Source organism: Larimichthys crocea, chromosome XV (assembly GCF_000972845.2).
Source record: "Larimichthys crocea isolate SSNF chromosome XV, L_crocea_2.0, whole genome shotgun sequence".
Taxonomy (NCBI): Eukaryota; Metazoa; Chordata; class Actinopteri; family Sciaenidae; genus Larimichthys; species Larimichthys crocea.
In genome coordinates this window covers 6,341,671-6,360,727 of record NC_040025.1, presented here as the reverse complement: position 1 = coordinate 6,360,727, position 19,057 = coordinate 6,341,671, and the positions used below count along the sequence as shown (strand labels likewise).

Below are 19,057 nucleotides of genomic sequence, written 5' to 3'. Positions count from 1 at the left end.
ATGTAGCAGAGAAATAACACAGATCTGTCCCGGGCACAACATGAATGAAAAGGTTTCACAATAAGAGTTGATCAATACTCGGGCTGCAACAGTTTATTTTCATTATCGATTAATCTGAAGCAGGGGGATTTATTCATTAAAGCACAATTTTGTAGAAATTTGTATTTTTGTGATTTACTCTTGTCTGACGGCTTCTTCCTCACTCACTGTCTCTTCTTAGCTTCCATCAACGTCCTCTTTGCTCTCTTCTCCTCTGCCATTATGTCCACAGAGGCTACTGAGCCTGGCTACACCTCCTCTTCCCGTGGTCCGAACACTAACACTCCCTCCACAATATTAGCTAACAGCAGCTACATTTGGCAGCAGTTTACTTTACTGTCCATCAGGAGACTGTGTAAATCAAAGAGGTTTCTGATGATCCAGTCTCATCAAAATCAGTAAAAAAGGTGGTGGTGTGTGACTCAGTACCATAAAGAGTTACATACTTCACGTGGGTGTCGTACCTGAAGCACTACTGTTATAAACACTGGTGGAGAGCAAACCATATTTACATTTACCACATCACATTTATTAAGTGAGTGTACTTTTCATGTTGCTCTGTGTCTGCTGGAGGTGGAAGCAAAAGATTGTTTACTAAAGCATGAACGATGAACTTACATACAGATATATGTAGGTCAGGTCAATAACTGCATAATGCAGCTTTAAAATACACCTCTTTTGAAGCAAAGATCTGCATCATGAATCCCTAAAAGAGGCACTACTCTGAAGTGTTACAAGACAAAGAAATAAAATATACAGCATATATATATATATATGCTACATATATATTAATAATAAAGCCACTTTGATTTGAAAAGAAAAGATGAAGAGTTTAAAGAGACGCTGTTGTTTTTGTTTACAAGCCTGTGGATGAGTTGCACGCTTTGCTGACTCTAGTTTGTCCTCCCTGAAAAGCACCAAAACATACCGTCTATGACAAAGAGCTGAGCTCTTGCACAATCGCTGACTGTATCTTCCCTTTAGAGCCTCAGATTAATATTCATATCAAATATCACATTTTTTTGGTTAACCCCCTCCCCCTAGAAAACCTCTGGAGGTATAGGTCTACAAATATGTGTGTGTTTGCATGGCTCATACACACTTCATTTCAAGTGCAAACTCACATGCTGGTGCGTGCGCACACACACACACACACACACACACACACACACACACACACACACACACACACACACACACACACAAAACCCTTCTCCACCCCCATTACGTCATGGTGGAGGTATTCCGGTTGGACCTATGGGGATTAGGAAGTGGAGAGAGCCGAAACTTCTCTACTAAAACCTCTGCACATCTTGGCTTCGTATCCTGCTATACTCCCCCTCCTCATCCATGCACCTGCTTCTAGTTATTACCATCCCACCCCCACCCCGCACCCCTACGCCGCCTCCCCACAGGGGAAGCAGAGCCTGAGCTTTTCAAACTTGCTATTAAATAGGTAGAGCACTGGAAAAGCAGTTGCACAGTGGAGGCTTTGCTTACTGGTTTACTTCATGGCCCAGATATATCACCTCAATGCGAGAGCTGCCTTTGCTTCACTGAGGACACCTACACTAGAGGAGCAGCTCCAGAAAATGTAAAGCAAACAGCACTGAGTGCTACTTCATCCACCTGTGGCTTCACTGTTGTGCCTGTCAGCTTCATCATCCTCATACAGGAGCTGAGAGGAGAAAGGCAGGTGACTCATCCCTTACAGAAAGTACCGTGGTGTTGACAGCAACAGAAAGAATATTGAGTTATATTCTTATGACTGACAGTGTCAACACCCACTTGTTGTTCCCTGGAAATTATTTGGACTCACACCATGTCCTGATCATGTCTGCACTGACTTTGAACATGAGCAGTATATGAGTGTCTGTCTACTTCAAAGAAACTGAGTGAAAATAAAAAAAACGATATGAAGTCATGAGACATTGACAAGTGTCAATTGTCAAAAGTAAACTGAGATTTCTTGATCAAATGTATTGGCTAGCGATTAGTACAAGCCATGAATGTAACTGTAGAGTGAAGAGTCATTTAGTCATATTAATATCAGGGCTTTTAAAATCATGCTCGTCCTGCAGCTTAAATATTAAAATTCCAAAATAGGTTAGAGAAGAATAAAACATACAATTATTTGAACAGCATTTGCTTACTTGAAATTCATCTTGTTTTACTTCATGTGTTCTGCATTTTTAGGCAGTTTAGAAGAATGAGTCACAGTACAACGAGTCTGTGTCACATTTGGCAATCAGCAACCATGCGTTTAAATCTTATAAGACTGTTGTGAGGCCTACTTTAAGTAATACTTTAACTAACTAATATCAACCAACCATGTCAGTGTACAGCGTAGCCATTATAACTTGCTCTGCTTATATCCATGCTATTGCTGTCAATTGTCATCCAATCTCCCAAAATACTCATTAGCCACCAAGCAACCATTGCTTTCAGGGCCATAGGCCACTGAGGACAGCGTGGTCATGACTTAAGTGCTTTTTTCTGGGTTTTAGGGTTGTTGTTTTTTTGTAACATTGAGGTTGCTTTGTCCACAAGAATAAAACATGCAATTTTTTTGGATTGATTCCAATATTAGCACCAGTACTTTCCCACCAAAGTATTCCTTCATCAGATTTGTATTCTTGGCAGCACGGAGAGAGTTTTGAGTATTTATACCTTCATGGTGTGGAATGAACATCACTGATCAAGTTCACACACAAACACACACACACACACACACACAAATACAAACACAAACACAAACACTTGGACCAGGTATTCAGACAGAACATGGCAGATTGAAAGGCTTAGAATCATATTTTATTTAGTTTTTTTTAATTGGTGATAAAAATACAGCAGTAAAATTCTTTGCATTTCAATTGTACAAGGACATCTATTCACATTTAATACAAAGTGTTCCACAATGGCATGCCCTTCCTACTATGCTGCACAAGCTGGGTCTTGGTCCCTATTTGAAACTCGAGTCACATCAGTAAAAAAAATGCCTTTTCACTACCTTTATCAGGATAATACAGAGTAAAGAATGTCGCAGTTCAGCTTGTCTTTGCAAATTGATATTGCCAAGCAACATGAGTCAATCAAAACTGTCTCTCTGGCCACACCGGGTGAGTTAAAGTCTGGACCTCCTTGAAGACCTCACACCGATAGGCCTCTCTCCTTTTCTTCTGCCCTCTATTCTTCATTATCTAATTCAAGTGTCAGTTTTCAGCCGGCGCCTGCGTTGACCCTTTCTTCTGCCATTGTCTCTGCTCGGTGGGGCAGGATGCCTCCCACTTAATCGTTGATCCAATTAGTTTGGGAAACCTTTCTCCGCTCCTTTACAGGAATGAAGGGCACTGAATAAAAATGTGCAACAAAAGAAGTAAGTTAACACAGAGCAGTGTCATTGATTGACATCGGTGCCAAAATGCCTGTGTCTTGCCATTATGCCGGATCGAGTTATGGAACCTTTGCAGAGAAAGGTGGCTTTGATGAAAGACATGAACATGTCTAATTAACTTGTGTCAAATAAAAGTTTCCAGCTCCACACAAGTGACTCAACCACCCCACAGCTTTTTATGGTTTTGCCTCCTGGTAGGGCTTTTTAAATAGCAGGAGCCGATTAAACTGATGTCATTTTATCTTTTTTTCTGTCTGGAGCACACACCTGGCATCTCTATGCACCATTCTCTATTGGGCGCACAAGGGAACCCCTGGGTTGTGCTACAGTAGGTTTCAAACTGCCAGAAAAGGTATTCCAACACTTGTTAGAATATAACGTCTTTGTTAAACTTGGGTTGACTTAACCTTTTTGCCTAATTGGTCATATTCCCAATGGTTCATAAAATGCGCGCTGTGAGTGGGTGTTGTGAATAGACAAAATCCATAATAATTAGGATAAGCCCATAATTAGCTGCCTGTAAGGTTACACAGCTGTATATACAGAATGGTGGAGTGGAGAATCACAGACGGAGCATTCTCTCTGTAATTCCTGGCTGCGTCATTTGATCGGGCTGGTTAATTGGCGTCAAGGTTGAATTCCTTATAGGGGCAGAAACACATATGAGCAGACGAGACTGTCTCAGTGGAGGACCACATCTTTCAGTTCTTCTAAGGGATTAACACATTGTGTGTGTTTTAATAAATCAGGCCTCTGGACATGAATAAATCATCGGGCATTCAGTCTCGGGAGAGATGCCTTCAAATCAGTCAAGGAGGAATCAGGACTGAGACGACATGGCACTCACTTGGATGCAGGTGGTACCGATGGAGAGGAAAAAGTGCATATATGATGAAGCGATGGTGAATGTGAATGATGGGAAATCAGATTTGATATTATTCCTTTTTATTGACACAGCTTCACGTTCACATGTTATGTCATGATCAAAACGTTCTGGTATGTTTCTGAATATCTGATGTGTAAGTAAGCGTCATGTATTCTTGTGTGTGTTTGTAGCACTGCTCTAACAATGGACAGAATGTTGATGTTATGGTAGCTGGTGCCATGCGTTTTCTATTAATAAATCATTGTCACTTTCATTTTAGGGATTGCTACAATTACCATAAACAACAGGATCCAGGGCCAAGATGATTGGCATGTTCTGCCGTCCACTGCTATCATTTTTACCACCATGTGTAGGACTCAGTGTTCGGGTTTGTATATTTATCAGTATTTACTGTCAATTTAAAGAAAAATTGGTGAAAAGAATTTTAGGAGAAAGGGTGGAAATTGTTTATGTTATAGCATAACATACAGTTATTGCCTGTCAAATAGTTACACATTCCTGCACAACAGCTCTTTTATTTTTAAAATGTGTTGTATATATATTTATATTGTTTATATTTTTTAACATTTGATTTTTTTTATCTTGTTTTGCAATAACACCAAGAAAAATTTCTTGTAAGTGAAAACCTTGGCAATAAATCTCATCCTGATTCTGGCCAATACTGAAATGAATCAATGAAATATGTGCATGACAACTATTGGATGTTTTTTTTTTTTTTTTTTTAAGCATTCTTGGTCCTCAGTGGATGACGACACTATTTTGATGATCCCCTGACTTCTCCATTATTGGAGATGTCATGTTGAATTTGTTAGTTCAGAGTTAAATATCTCAATAACTAAGGATGATCCCCGAAGGGCTGAAAATTTGGTAGGCTTCCTGACATTTCATCTTGCACAACAATCAGGTCAAAAGTTCAGTTTGAGTAATTCATTGTTATTTGAATCAATTATTTGAATGTTTATTTAAAAGCAGCCAGTTACAAAAATATTTTAATATTTAGTATTTTTATTTATGTGTGCCAGTAGTCAACCAGGTGGAGGCAGAAAAGAAGTCTATGAATCTTATGGGTCACAAATGTGGTAGCCTTTTAAAAAACCTTCAGTGGGGAATGAGTGTGGAACCATGTTGAAACACTAAATCCACTTCTCCTTGTGCATTCTTGAAGGGACACAGCTCAATAAAGCCCATTGGAACACATTTCCAAGAACTGTGGCTGATCTACAGCATAATAAACAATTGTCTGTCAATTTTTAACTTGACTGTTGATTTTGTTCTGTTAACCAGAAATATATAGTGAACAACATACAAACACATCATTAAAGAAATAAGAATGACACAATTAGCCAAAGCAGTTATCAAATGTGAATGTAAATAAATGTGTCAAATACAAATAATATACATTAAGTCTACTATCGATTGTGGACAAGACCACTATCATCACTGTTCAACGGATGTGACTATCATCTGATTTGTACCATCTGAACAGGGGGAGCCAGTTAACAACATTTTTCATGGACCGCCCCAGGGAGTCTAGAGGCGACTCTGATTCTGTCAACAACAGTGAATGAAGCCGGTGACACACATTCATGAAAACTCTTTTGCTTTGGACCTGCAGGAGTCTAAAGTTTTGGGAGATAATGGGCATTTGTCAAGCTGAGTTCATTTATTCGTCTTCATTTTTAGAAACAGTGGCATCCATCTACTAATGAGTGGTAGTATACTGTAAGTTGTAAGAGCAGATCAGAGTGGCAAAACAAACCAGCAGCAATTTGGCTCAAGTTTCACACCAACAGCAAGAGTAATCTTGTCTTTTTTAAATCTTCTTTACATCATTTAGTCAAAACAAATGAAACTCAATGGCCACTTACTAGCTTGTTTCTTACTTTTTAAATCACGAATCTTCAGTGATGTGTTTGGATAGTTTCATCTCCAAAACAACAGAGCAAACGTCATTCACTGAAGGAAAGGATAGACCTTGACGTTGAAAGGAACATTGTAAGATTATTTTTTTTTAATTACTGACAAATGCTCATTTAAAAAAGCAAATCAACTTCTCAGTATAAAAATACAGGAACTCAACCTACTGCCTTACTACCTACTGGAATCTCACGATGGACATAAAGCATAACACACCATCCTTAAAGCTCCACTGATATTTCATTGTTTTTCTCCCCCTGGTGAATTTAGAGTCAATGATCATTTTCAACTTTTATTCAGACCATAAGTGCACTTTGTAGGCCTCGTCAATCATGTTAATTTGTGTTGTGATGAACATAACTCTACAGGGCTTTACATCCACTCTAAAGGAGTACACAGCAGTAAAGAGTGATTATTTAGCACATACATATTATACAATTATGTTGTATCTAATAAGAATATGCGGTGCAGCCTAAACAATCCCTGGATGGAGGAATAATTTGCCAGTTTAGTGAAGGTATGCCAAATGTAACGTACTGTAGTGGAGGGTTAAGTACTTCTGAGACTGTCTGGGAGTGAAAGAGTTCACTTCAGGCTTCTTCCAGAGAGCTGGAGATGTCTGCAGTGTGAGCAACATTTCAAACTGACAGTCCTTGGTTTGCTGCCTTTCGAGCCTGTTAAGATGATATCAAACATTTTATTTATTTGATATTGTTGGCCTTTAACTCACTCGCTGCACTTTGAGACTCGTTGTAATATAACATGTGGCCATATGTTTATGTGTTTGCATATATTACCATGCAGCAGAGTTGGAGTCATGACTGTAGAATAGAATAGAAAGCCTTTATTATCCTTGTGTGGAATACAACTAATAAATGTAGTATTTTAGTACAGGACCTGCAGTTGTGAAATCCAGAGGAAAACACAGGATTTATCTAATAATGAGTGCAGCCTCTCTTGCCTCTTCCAGTCATGTGTCCCTGTGGCTTCCTTCCTAAGTGGCTGCAGGTGAGTGTACACAATTACTCCCGTCTATGCCATTTTGGGGTGAATGGGCGGATAAACAAGCAGCGTACAGCGCAACTAATTGTTCCATTACACAAAATGGAAAGTGCAGGAGGAGTAATCAAGCAGCTTTGTTACAAATAGCATGCCATAGAAATGTCTCTGTTCTGCCTGATGGTGTTTTTGAGTTTGGACGACTGAAAGCATGCCACGCCGCCAGCTGTCCACCTGCGCTCTTTGGGGCGAATAGATTATGCTTGTGCCAGTAGATAACATGTATGTAAATGCAGCATATTGTGTGTTTCTCTGTTTTGAGAAGTATTGTCTGACATAACATAACACATAGCAGTATATAGATGTGCTGTTCAATTACTTAGCCTGTAGGGTGGGTGACAGCTTATTTTTGTGGTTGAATGTAATCTACAAAGGGACATAAAAACTTTATGTAGAATTAATTACAGACTAATTTATGTAGCATGAATCACACATTGTATTTCATCCATTTTTCATCACACTGATAAGACAGCCCCCTCCAGCCATTTTAAAATGGCTCAGATTTATTGGCAGGTATATTTCCATTAAGTTTATTCCGCTAACACACCAGACTTTGCCTCTAGTGCCAACGCAGGTTGACATTTTTTCATTCAGAGTGACACATCTTGACAGCTATTGGATGGGATTGGATGGATTGCCGTGAAATCTGGTTCAGACATTCATGTTTCGCACAGAATTGCAACGACTCAAACCTCCTGACTTTTCACATAGAATCACCAAATGCCTGCAAAACTAATGACACTCCCCTCTTCCTCACAGTGTGTTTTGTGGTAAGTAATGGAATGCATCAACATATAGTGAACATGGTAAAAATTATATCTGATAAACATCAGCATGATGGTCATCGTGAGCACCATGCAGGACCAAACCAGGGAATGATACAACAGCGACTGCAGAGTGTGGGGTGAAGCCTGTCAATGTATCCTGACGTGTTACGCAGTGTTAATTTCGTTAAACGAGATTAGACGAAATATGTTCGTCAACGAGCCTTTTTTTCCTTGACTAAGACGAGATGATGACGAAACGATAAAATGTTCTAAAAACACTGACGAAAAATGTGCCAATGTGCGTTTTTGTTGACGAATAAAAACGAGACGAAAATGTCACGCAAGAAATAAAAAATAAACAAAAACGTCCTCCTTGTTTTCATCTACTATATAAGAAAAAAAGCAACATCCAGTCCTGCTGTCATGCGTTTGTGCCAGCAGTTCTTTTACTGTAGGCAACGTCACGGCCACACGTTTGAGATCCTCTTGCTGCTCTCGCACTTGTGGCTTAAAAACAAACAGCATGCAGGAGAAACACGGTGTCCCATTTCCATTATTTAGAAGCAGAGAAAAAGTCACAATGCCTCGTTTTGACGGCTATGTAGTTTGCTTGTTCTACCTAAAAAGCTCATTGACGAACATATTTCATCATGGATGTGGTATCAGCATGGAAGCTGCCTTCTTCTAACTCTGCATTCGTCCATTAAGATGAAGGTGTATCTCACCCAGTGCAACATTACTGCCCATTTCTTTGTTGTGTAGTTTTTGGATGACATTGACCTTCTGTGGCACAGAGGAACGATGATGAATAAAAGTTGATTCAGTAGCATCTTCATCTGTTAATGCCGGACAGAGCCTGGACTTCACTGGTAATCACTCAGACTTTATTATGTGTTTACGGTTACTAATTATTAGTTGTGCTGTACTTATTTTATCATTAGTTTGTGACATAGCTAGACGAAGCAAACTTTTTACACTGCATTCAATATTTGTTCATGATTACCAAATGATTTGTAAACCCTCGCCTCTGTGTCTCATACAGACTTATTTACGTATCTGTGACATAACTAACGTATTTATTCATAAGCCACAGCCTTTTCCTCACCCTCGCTTCACCCTTCACCAAGTATGTGTGGCAGCCCGCTGCATCTCCTACAGACACTTAAGAGAACCCTGTGTGTCTGTGAGAGACAAAGCATGTTGCTATGTGTTGATAAAGATTAACATTACAAATTAACACAAGCTACAACTGATGTTTATAAAATATTACGGCTGCATTATAAATGAGTTCCAAAGCAAACAGAAATGTTATTTGAGTGTTTTTTTATGAAGGTTAGGGCTTTATTTGCATAAAAACCATCATGACCATGACTTGACACCTGTCATGAGCATGAATAAGTCTTTATGAATGTTTATGACTGTTGAATAAATCAATATTCATGACTGTGTCATTCATTCAATTATGTCTTTTTTTTTTATGAAATGCTGACTTGCTCAAGAAGTCTTTGTTATGCTAATGTGACACTGGCCAAGATGACATGACCTGTCATAAACATGTCACAGCAAGCTGAATTATCAAACTGAGAGAAGCAAGTTAGTTCTAAATGTTTACATTACATGAAATGTTGTTTTGACATTGGTAAAATAATAAAAAATGAGAACTTTACTAATAATTAGTAAACATTATGAATTTGCCATTATCTGATAACAGTAAAATAACAATTAACTTGTGCTTGAGTTTATCATTTATAAGTGATAGTTATTATACATTAAAATCTTAAAATTAGAATTAGAATTAGTGTGATCTGGTCACTCCTATTAGTACATATTACAATCCTGTCACCAGATTTTAAAATCTGAATCTTTAATTCAAGTTCAGAGAAATAGACCAAAAAAAAGGCTAAAATGTTCAGAACTTATGGTCATAGTGGGACTGCAGGACACACCTCGTCTCAAGCTTTCATTTTCGGGCTTTCTTTTGTAAATTGAAAGCTTTGGTTGGAATTTTGGGTCCAAAGGTAATGAGCTGGTGGAATGCAGCTGAGATAAACGACTGATCACCTGAACTGCAGCTTGCGTAGGGGCAGGCACTGAGATAGTAACAGAAGCTTGTGGTTAAGGAGAAGAAATCACTGGAGCTGACACTGAGTGGAACAGGTTATTAAGCTGCAGGGAAGAGTGAGTCTTTTACGACCCTTGACTACAGATGCCCAGGAGGTTGGAGAGGGTGAAGTCAAGCCACGGAGGGTCAGCAGGAGTAGTATCTGAGGCCAAGTGCCTTTGGCTGCCAGTAGACTCCAGACTGGCTAGCTGAGAACACAGTTCTGTTTGCCTCTGGAGGAGATCCTCGATGAGCCACTCAGTGGGTCACAGTTCACTTTTCAGTTTGCCAAAGACGGGGCCCTCAGTGGAACTTCTAATGGTGTTTCTCACAGTGAGGCAAAGAGACAGCTTCAACCTGCAGCCTCTTGTCTGCTTGCAAATCTAAATTCTAAATCCCAGAATTGGGTTGATAATTTCCGACACACACCATCTCATATGTTTGGCAAACGCCTCTGAGCTCAGCTCTGTCGGCCTCCTAGTTGTTGTTTTTTTAATATGGCTTTACTGTATGTTATCTTTAAAGGGGACATTTTATGAAAAAATCACTTTTGCAGTTCTTCTACACTAATATTTTTTTATTTGGGTTGCGTAAACTTTCTAGGAGACCTGAACGCGTTGTGTGCTGGACAAATTCAATGAACGCAGAACAACACAGGACGGCAACGAGACCTAACACGAAAGACCAACTGTGGATACAAATTAGCCATGATGCCTAGATGAATCGGTTGTAGAGTCATGAATTGGGTATCGGTTGGCGTCTTCACACACTTTTGGGAAAATCCACCAGGCCCAGCACGTTGCGTAAGCGTGGCATATTTGGTCCGTCCTGCATGCGACTTCAAACCCCACCGGGAGCGTTTCAGAAGCGAGCGTTTCAGAAGCGAGTGTTTAGCACGCCAGACTTTGTTTACTTCCAGATTTGGCCAATTTCCTGGTGTATGTTCTTCTAAACATGCTTCTACATGTGTAAATGTGCTACGTAGTTAATTAGTTTCACTTTTGTCTGTTTTTACGACTGGCAGTTTGCATGCACTTTTTATGGTGGTAAAAGTATATCGTTTTTGAATCCTATCGTAACCTGTGTATCTAGATGCGTATCCAATCGTTTATCACAGAGAGATGTGCAACCCTACTTGTCCTGTTAGATTTTAGTGCTACATTTGACACTATATATTCTGTCTGGATACACAGTAATAATGTAGTTCTATTTTCATCACAGAAGTTTAGAGGCAAAGGATCTATGAATAGAATATTTATTATTTGTTGAAGATACAAAAATCTCCCAAAAGATCTGCTACTGAAAAGTGCGACTTCTGTGTCACTTACCAACTGGATATAAGGATTACATTAAGAGTTATTCTCAGAATTGTCCAAGATTTTATGTCATTGATGAAAAAAGGCTTAATGGTTGCAAAGGTAAAAAGAGTAACCAAAATGATTATGGGCCTTGTTTAAGGAACCATTATACAATACATTAACCAATATACAGTCCACACCAATGCCATGTTTAATGTCTAGTCAGTACTTGTCCATGCAGTTACTGTAGACCAAAGTGTTGGACAGACCAATAGATTATGTCATCCTTAGGTCCGGCTACTGACAGACAAATAACATTACTACTTGGATTCTATCAGCTGAACCCTGATGTGTTCAGAGCTGTTTGCTGTACACAGACTGTCATGACAATCAACTAAAGGAGGACAACAAGGAAGGGGTGTGGAGACAGGAAGGAAGATGTCCTGATCCTTTAGGGGGGCCCATTACTACTCAGTATGACGAGTAGATGTAGTGAGGGGAGGAGTGATTGGGGATGTGTAGATGGAGAAAGGTTAGAGATCTTCCTTGTGGGACCACAGAACAGCAGGAGTGAAGCATTACATCCCCCTGTCTTCCTTTCCTCACCATCAAGCTGAGATGGAGCTCAGATCATTTGACCTCCCAGCATGAGCCAGGCAGCTGATAATTAGCAGCAGTCTGTCTGTCCGTCTTTGAATGCAGTGATGAAACAGAATTCTGATAATACTCTTATACACATGTATCATGTATGTATAAATCAAAGCGTTAGAAAACTCCAGTATGCTTTTAGGTAGATAGATTTTCTGTTGGGACACAACTCACCTGCCTTAACCAGGGCCTGGGGATAACAAATGTTACCTGGAAGTCTTCAAACTAGGATCATGTAGGATGTAAGGCCATGCCAGCCGGGCAGGGTCTCACAAAAGATCTATCAAGTTGCATGATGGGAAGTGTTTTTGATTTTTCTTTGACTGATAAAGACTAAATACCAGGATATCTCAGCCTATGCTGTTTTTTTGGCTGTTCTTTTTTTCTGTTTTTCATGAGTCTAACATGAGATTATCAGGGGTGCAGGAAACTGCAGATGCAGCCAGAGAGTCAAGTTTTTCATTGTGTTGTATTTGATTAAGCCTGGAGCTCTGATCCTCCAGTTCAGCAATCATTTGAGTTGGCTGAAGGCATCCAGTGCAGTGGTGGTCAGTGGTGAATGGAGGATATACAGAATACTGTGTTTGAAACAAGGTTGCATTCAAGCTGTTTGGGTCAGGTCACAATTCAAAAATGGGATAATCAAGGTTGATTAACAATCAGATAAAATCCACTTTAAAATAGAACCATTCACAGAGACCCGGAGAGGTGAAAGTACAATATTCAGTATTTGACCCACAAAATCTAATTCACACATAACAAGTTGCATAAAATAGCATACTTAACCTGTTAAGTCCAAATAAATGAAAGATTTAGGAGATCTAATTTTAAAAAAGTCAAAAATCAAATTGTCTGATAAATATGGAAAACCTTTGTGTAGGATTTACTGGTATCTAGTGTTGTAGTGGCTGATTGCAACCTCCTCACCTCACACTGGCTGCAAAATGCATGGAAGGCCTTGTTTAGAGCTACTTTATCTGTTCTAGGCTACTGTAGAAACATGGCAGTTCAACATTATAGGCTCACAAGAAAAAAAATCTGTAACCATAAATTTGCAAAACTCTCGTTAGTTTTGTACCTGTTGTCTCTGAATGAAGTTTATCTTCTTCCAGAAAGCTGCTGTTTGTGTCCTGTGTGAAATCAAAACTCAGTGTTGATTTGTCATTTTAAGCTATGATCTTTTCCATACAGAAGAGGACAGGGAGAGAGGAGGGTCAAGGAAGTGGAAGGCAGGAAATGCAGGAGGAACAGCAGCAAGGAGATGAGGAACAGGGAAATATGTTGTATTAGAGAAACAAGCTCAGGAGATGAGAGTGCTGACTGAAGCTGGGAAGAAAAGGCAAAGAAAAAACGAGAGTAAGATGGGGAAGATAATAGCATTAGAGAGAGAGCTGAACAGTGTCATATGAACAAATGGGTGTAAAAGAGGAGGAATATTATGTATTTATGGAAAGATCAACTGCATAATTCTGTGCCCCTGTAATATAGTGCCCCATTCTGAGCTCAAATGGCAGAATATTAGCTTTGATTATGCACCGTTTCACATGTGACTCATTATCTCATGAGGAAGTGCACTCATGACAGAAATTGATTGGCTTTATTGACCCAGAAAGCGGGATTAAATAATTAGAAAAAAGCTTTTACAATCCAATATTACTCATGTCTGCATGTCACCCACACATAATAAAACCAGCCAAAGACGACACATTAAGCTGGCGGGAAGGGAAAAAAATGAAAACCAACAAGAGAACACTCGCCCACCACCAATTTTCCGGTGTCATGCTTGCAGTTCTTTGATGTCTCAAGTTTGGTGAATAAACATTCTGTCTGTTCACTTTTTTAAATGGTTTCTGTCTGCAGCATGAAGAAAAGCGTTTGAGGAGTCTACCACACTGCGTGGGCTGCTGCCGCTGCCCGACTCTGCAGCTGAATGTTCGGCCAAAGCTTGGTGTTTGTGTCTTCAGATGAGATTAATTCAAAAATCCTTTCGACCTGACATGAAAAGGTCTTTGAACATTTCCGTTTGTTCACCACTCTGAGTAAAAAATAAAAGTTTTACAGGAGTCATACTCCAGTCCCCTGCTGAATGTTCCAAGAAAAATGAAAAGGTTCTCTGAAAGGGACAAATGCTACATAATTTACCATTCCCAGTGTCAGCTTGCCAAAAGCATGTAATTACACCTGTGGTTACCTCATTTTCCTGCTTTTACCAAAGAGAAGTATTCACGACCAAATGGTTTCATTACATTTTTTGAATATAAAAATGCTCAATCTTTTGGTTTTGAAGAGCAGTCTACCTTTAATGTAGAGACCAATCTTTTGGTTTTGAAGAGCAGTCTACCTTTAATGTAGAGACAAAACCTGCCGTTTGTGGCTTGTTCTGTTAGAATCTGATTTGAGAAAAAAAAAAAAAGATTCATACGTCTGAAAATCCAAATTATTACAGTTACATATGAAATTCATAATATATAGAAAAAGGTTGAGGTTTGATCGATTTAAACAGTAGGTAACAATACATGAGCCAATATTCATTTCTTTTTAAAATCTGATTTGAGAAAAAAAAAAAAAGATTCATACGTCTGAAAATCCAAATTATTACAGTTACATATGAAATTCATAATATATAGAAAAAGGTTGAGGTTTGATCGATGTAAACAGTAGGTAACAATACATGAGCCATATTCATTTCTCAAATGAATAAAAGTTGAAAGGAATCACATGTTTCATTTATGGTTTCAATACAACATTGATGTCTTAAGTAATGGCTATTTTAAAATTTGAACTCCAAATGTAATTTTTACATTATTTACATTTGACATTTTTGCCCCCACAGAAGAAGAATTAAACTTTCTTTTTTTCTGAAGTACAAATTTTAAGAGCAAGCTTTGTTGAAACAACACTCCTTCGATTCATTACACATTATTGTGCAATTGACACTGAAACAGGAACATGTTACTGTTTAAATCTGCACAGCTTTTGATGATAAGCTTCCAGTTTCATGAACAATGACTTTTTGTGTTTTTTTTTTTGTTTTTTTTTTATCACTGTTGCTCAGAGGGATATTTGTCTTCTCTTTAAGTCTGATTCAACTATTGCACTGCAGGTTTTTTTCCTATGGGCTGAAATATGTGCCACTAGAAAACTGAATTTGAATCATTTATATTTGAATTGCATAACTTGAATAATGGTTCAGTTTGAATCCATTGCATTGAAAAACTGAATCTGAATTGTAATTTGAAATTGAATTTGTTAGTCTGGAACTGAACATTCAGTTGTCACAATTCAATTTAAATTTTCTGTGACAAACATCCGGGTACTTGAGGAACAAAAAATAAAGAAATAAAAAATAAAATGCCAGCGAGTCCAATACAATTCTGACGACTTGTTTTATAAACTAAAAACTAAAAACAAATACCCATAACAGCAGCAGTTGCCAGTGGTAACTTAAATTGAACAATACAAATTCAAATGATGTGATTCAAATTCAGTTTTTAATGCAATTATTAAAGTTAAGCAATTCAAATATAAATGATTAAAATTCAGTTTCTGGTGGCACATATTTCAGCCCATATTTCGCCTCCATGACCTTCAGCTCCAAGCCCATTGGTTCCTCCTGAATATTTTATACTTAAAAAACAGCTCAAATAATAATAATAAAAAAAAAGGTAAAGTAAAGGTACAGGTAGAGGTCATTTTATAAAACAGCTGGTCACTGTAGGTTTTATTCAAGCTTACTCAAACAGGAGATAATGGTGCATTTGTTGGGAATTATTAATCCACATTTGATGATCTAGTGTGTATTTGTGGCCGCAGGATGGTGTTTGTAGGATTAAGTTAAAATAAATGACAGTTTGTGTGTTCATGGTAGTGAAGGAACATGTCACCCAGTGTAACTGGCTGGCTCATTGATGTGATTTGGACAACAATGGAGCTCTGTGGCACAGAGGAAGAAGCTGTAAGTAGATACATTCAGTGTTTGGATCTGCATTTGGGATTTGTTGAATACCTCCAGACTTATCCTATTAAGTACAATTTTTAACCATTACCACTTATCTTTCCATAAACATGTTCCACAACTGCCATGCAGATGTTACAAAAACAGTTTTGAACGTCAGAAGATCTGAAAAGTTTCTAGGTGGACTGTTAAGATCATATTTTTTGCAACACATAATTTTAGAAAGTCCAGAATTTACTTCCACACTCAAACATCCAACATTTAAATTTTTCGCAGGTTTAGTGTTTGCCTTGCTCCTGTACTGCGGGTGACTATTCACTTGTTTGTTCTATATTCATAATGCAGTCATATCTGCAGAAAATACTTACCCTTTATGTTAACATGGTGAGAAAAAGCACCTTTACCTTTTTTGTGTACATTTGGCTTGTTCCTTTGCCCTGATAACGGGGATAAAACAAGGAAGTGGAGTCCACTGTTCAGGCTACACAGCTTATCCAGGATGAACCTAGGCACCTCTCTGTCTGACCAGCAACAAGGACGCAGCAGTATTTAATCAAATTAGCCATGAATTTACTGCAGCGTGTGCAGTACGCAACCTCGGCCATCCGAAGAGTCGTAAAACCCAGGCAGGGGAGAGGGCAGAATGGACGTAACCGCACTGGGGCTGCAAAGTGTCTTAAGTGATAGAAAAATTCCCATGGCCCATTAATTTTCAAATTAAGCACTGCCTGACGGCACCCATTTTGTCCTTAGTCATAAAGGGATTGACGTGGAGGTTACTGCCGCCTGTCTTTATGCATCCAACCCTTTAGAGGTTGTCTCAATCTTCTCCTGAGGCTGCTTTTGCCTCTGTGTGTCCTGGTGCTCCAGCCAATTAGTGTACCATGTTAGCAAGCATACACCATACAGGGCTGAATATGCCCAAACCTGCCTCTATGATTTCCGTAATTGCACTGTGGCCTCATTATCTCAACTAGCTAAGCAAGTGCTTGTGAGAAAAGGGTGTGCGTGTGTATGCCAGCGTTCATGCTTGTTTTTGCTCATGCTGTACATTTAATTACATCGACTGGTAAAGTCACTGCTGCTCTGCAGGGAGAACAGCTTCCCAGGAAGTACTTTGACCTTCCGTCCGGTAAAAACTCAGAGTTAGTTTGCAGCACTGCGTACAAAGTGGCAGGCGGCAGCGTGCTTCTGATACATTCTGGATGCAGAAAGGTGAGCAAATGGCACTGATTGTCTCTTAGTGGTTCATTAAGCAGCAATAAGGTCGAGCATTAGCGCCTAGCCATATGATATTCATGACTGCTGACACCACTTAGCCCAGCATCTGCTTCTACCGCTCATATCAGAGTCCATCTTTAAACAAGCCAAATCAATATGCCAAAGATAATAACATAGCACTCGAATCATTGTCTGACAGCGGGACCCAGAGAAAATATGATTCCGCGTGGGCCTCATCCAAAGGTCACTGCAGGTAAATGTTAGGTTTACATTATCCTATTATCCAGGCCTATAGAAAATGCAAGCGGAACATGAGACCACATGACATCATTAAAACATTAGAAGAACAGCTCAGGAGAAAAAAGGACAGATGAATGGTGAGAGAGTTAGATGGAATAACATGTACTGTATGTATATAGGCCAACCAGACTGTCTTTGATTTATCCAAACTTCACATCTTCACACAGATGGATTATCATGACCACGGGCCCTGGACACAAACTCGCCACGGGCCCCTGCCTACACACACAAACAGCGCTCTGAACTATCTATACCAGCACTGATGCACGTATTATGGCCACACAATGATGGACTTCACGTTTTCATTCTCCATACACACTCGTTAATTCATAGCACACACTCAAACTCGTCTTCGCTGCACACACATATTCAGGGTTCCCACACCTTTTTCATGAACAAATTCAAGCACTTTTCAAGCACCTTCAAGCACCAGTTTTTCCATTTTTCCAGCACCTTTAAATAGGTAGCCTACTAGTTGTGTTTGCCATGATGGTCATGGGAAGCGCAGCGGTGCCACTGTATGGCATAATAATATGGGTCTAATTAGCATTATTTCATATGGTGGTAGATTGACTGTTTTGATTTTTAACTAATTTGTGAATTGGCTTGTATTCTCAGCTTGTGAGCGGTGTATTGTGTAACTACCATGGCGCAATAACAGTGACAAATAGACATCACACAAATTTCAAGCATTTTCACAACCTTGAAAACACTGAATTGAAATTCAAGCATTTTCAAGGAATTCAAGCACCCGTGGGAACCCTGTATACTGTAACATCCGCCAGGACGTGTTGACGAGATGAGGTTACCATGACGACGAGTTAGTTAAAAAAAAACACGTCCGTTTATTGCCGGAACATTAACGGTTACTGTCGGCCGTAACCACGACAACACAACACAACAACAACAACAACTTCAGCTCAAACTATCAGTTTTCACACACTTCCCGCCCCTTCGCTCATCCTCCAATCACATACCAGCCTTAAACACATTCAGACATGAGTCAGACTCACCTGCATCATCTTTTTCTGGCCTTCTTCGATGGATAATGTCATCAAACTCCAACTCCCGGACTAGTTCGGCTTCTATGGCCATGAGTGAAATGTTGACTGTCATTCGTCCTCCGCTAGCGATGTGATCGGACCTAGGTCAGGCTGCCGCTGTCCGCCGTAGTTCTGGTCCGGACGGTGTCCACAGGAGGCGGTGCCGCTTGACCACGACCAAACGTCTCCGGTGAACTTGAGCTAGCAGCGTTAGCATCCTGCTGGTCGTCCTGGCTCCGCTGTTTTGAGTAACCATCATCTTGCCTCGGTTTTCTGGTGAAAGGTTGAGGTGGATGGTATTTGCTGCACCAAAGCAGCAGCTTTGGTTTCTTTTTGTTTCTTTTGTTTTGTTTTCGCTGAACCACTGAGCGCCCGTTTCTCCATTTTAAAAAACGCGCGTTTGACCCCGGCTGGCATACGTACGTCATT

General features: G+C 39.5%; 1 long non-coding RNA gene across 2 annotated transcripts; it reads right to left on the bottom strand.

The window, feature by feature from the left end:
- Window positions 1-3,050: 3,050 nt before the first annotated feature.
- LOC113747786 (uncharacterized) lies at window positions 3,051-18,631 on the bottom strand. 2 transcript variants are annotated; one of them, XR_003463891.1, is made up of 3 exons: window positions 18,599-18,629; window positions 13,188-13,239; window positions 3,051-3,389 (listed from the first exon to the last, which is right to left on the bottom strand). It is a non-coding gene; the product is annotated as an uncharacterized LOC113747786 (long non-coding RNA). The 2 variants fall into 2 exon arrangements; XR_003463892.1 differs by lacking the exon at window positions 13,188-13,239 and having other exon boundaries at window positions 18,599-18,631.
- Between the last annotated feature and the right edge of the window lie 426 nt (window positions 18,632-19,057).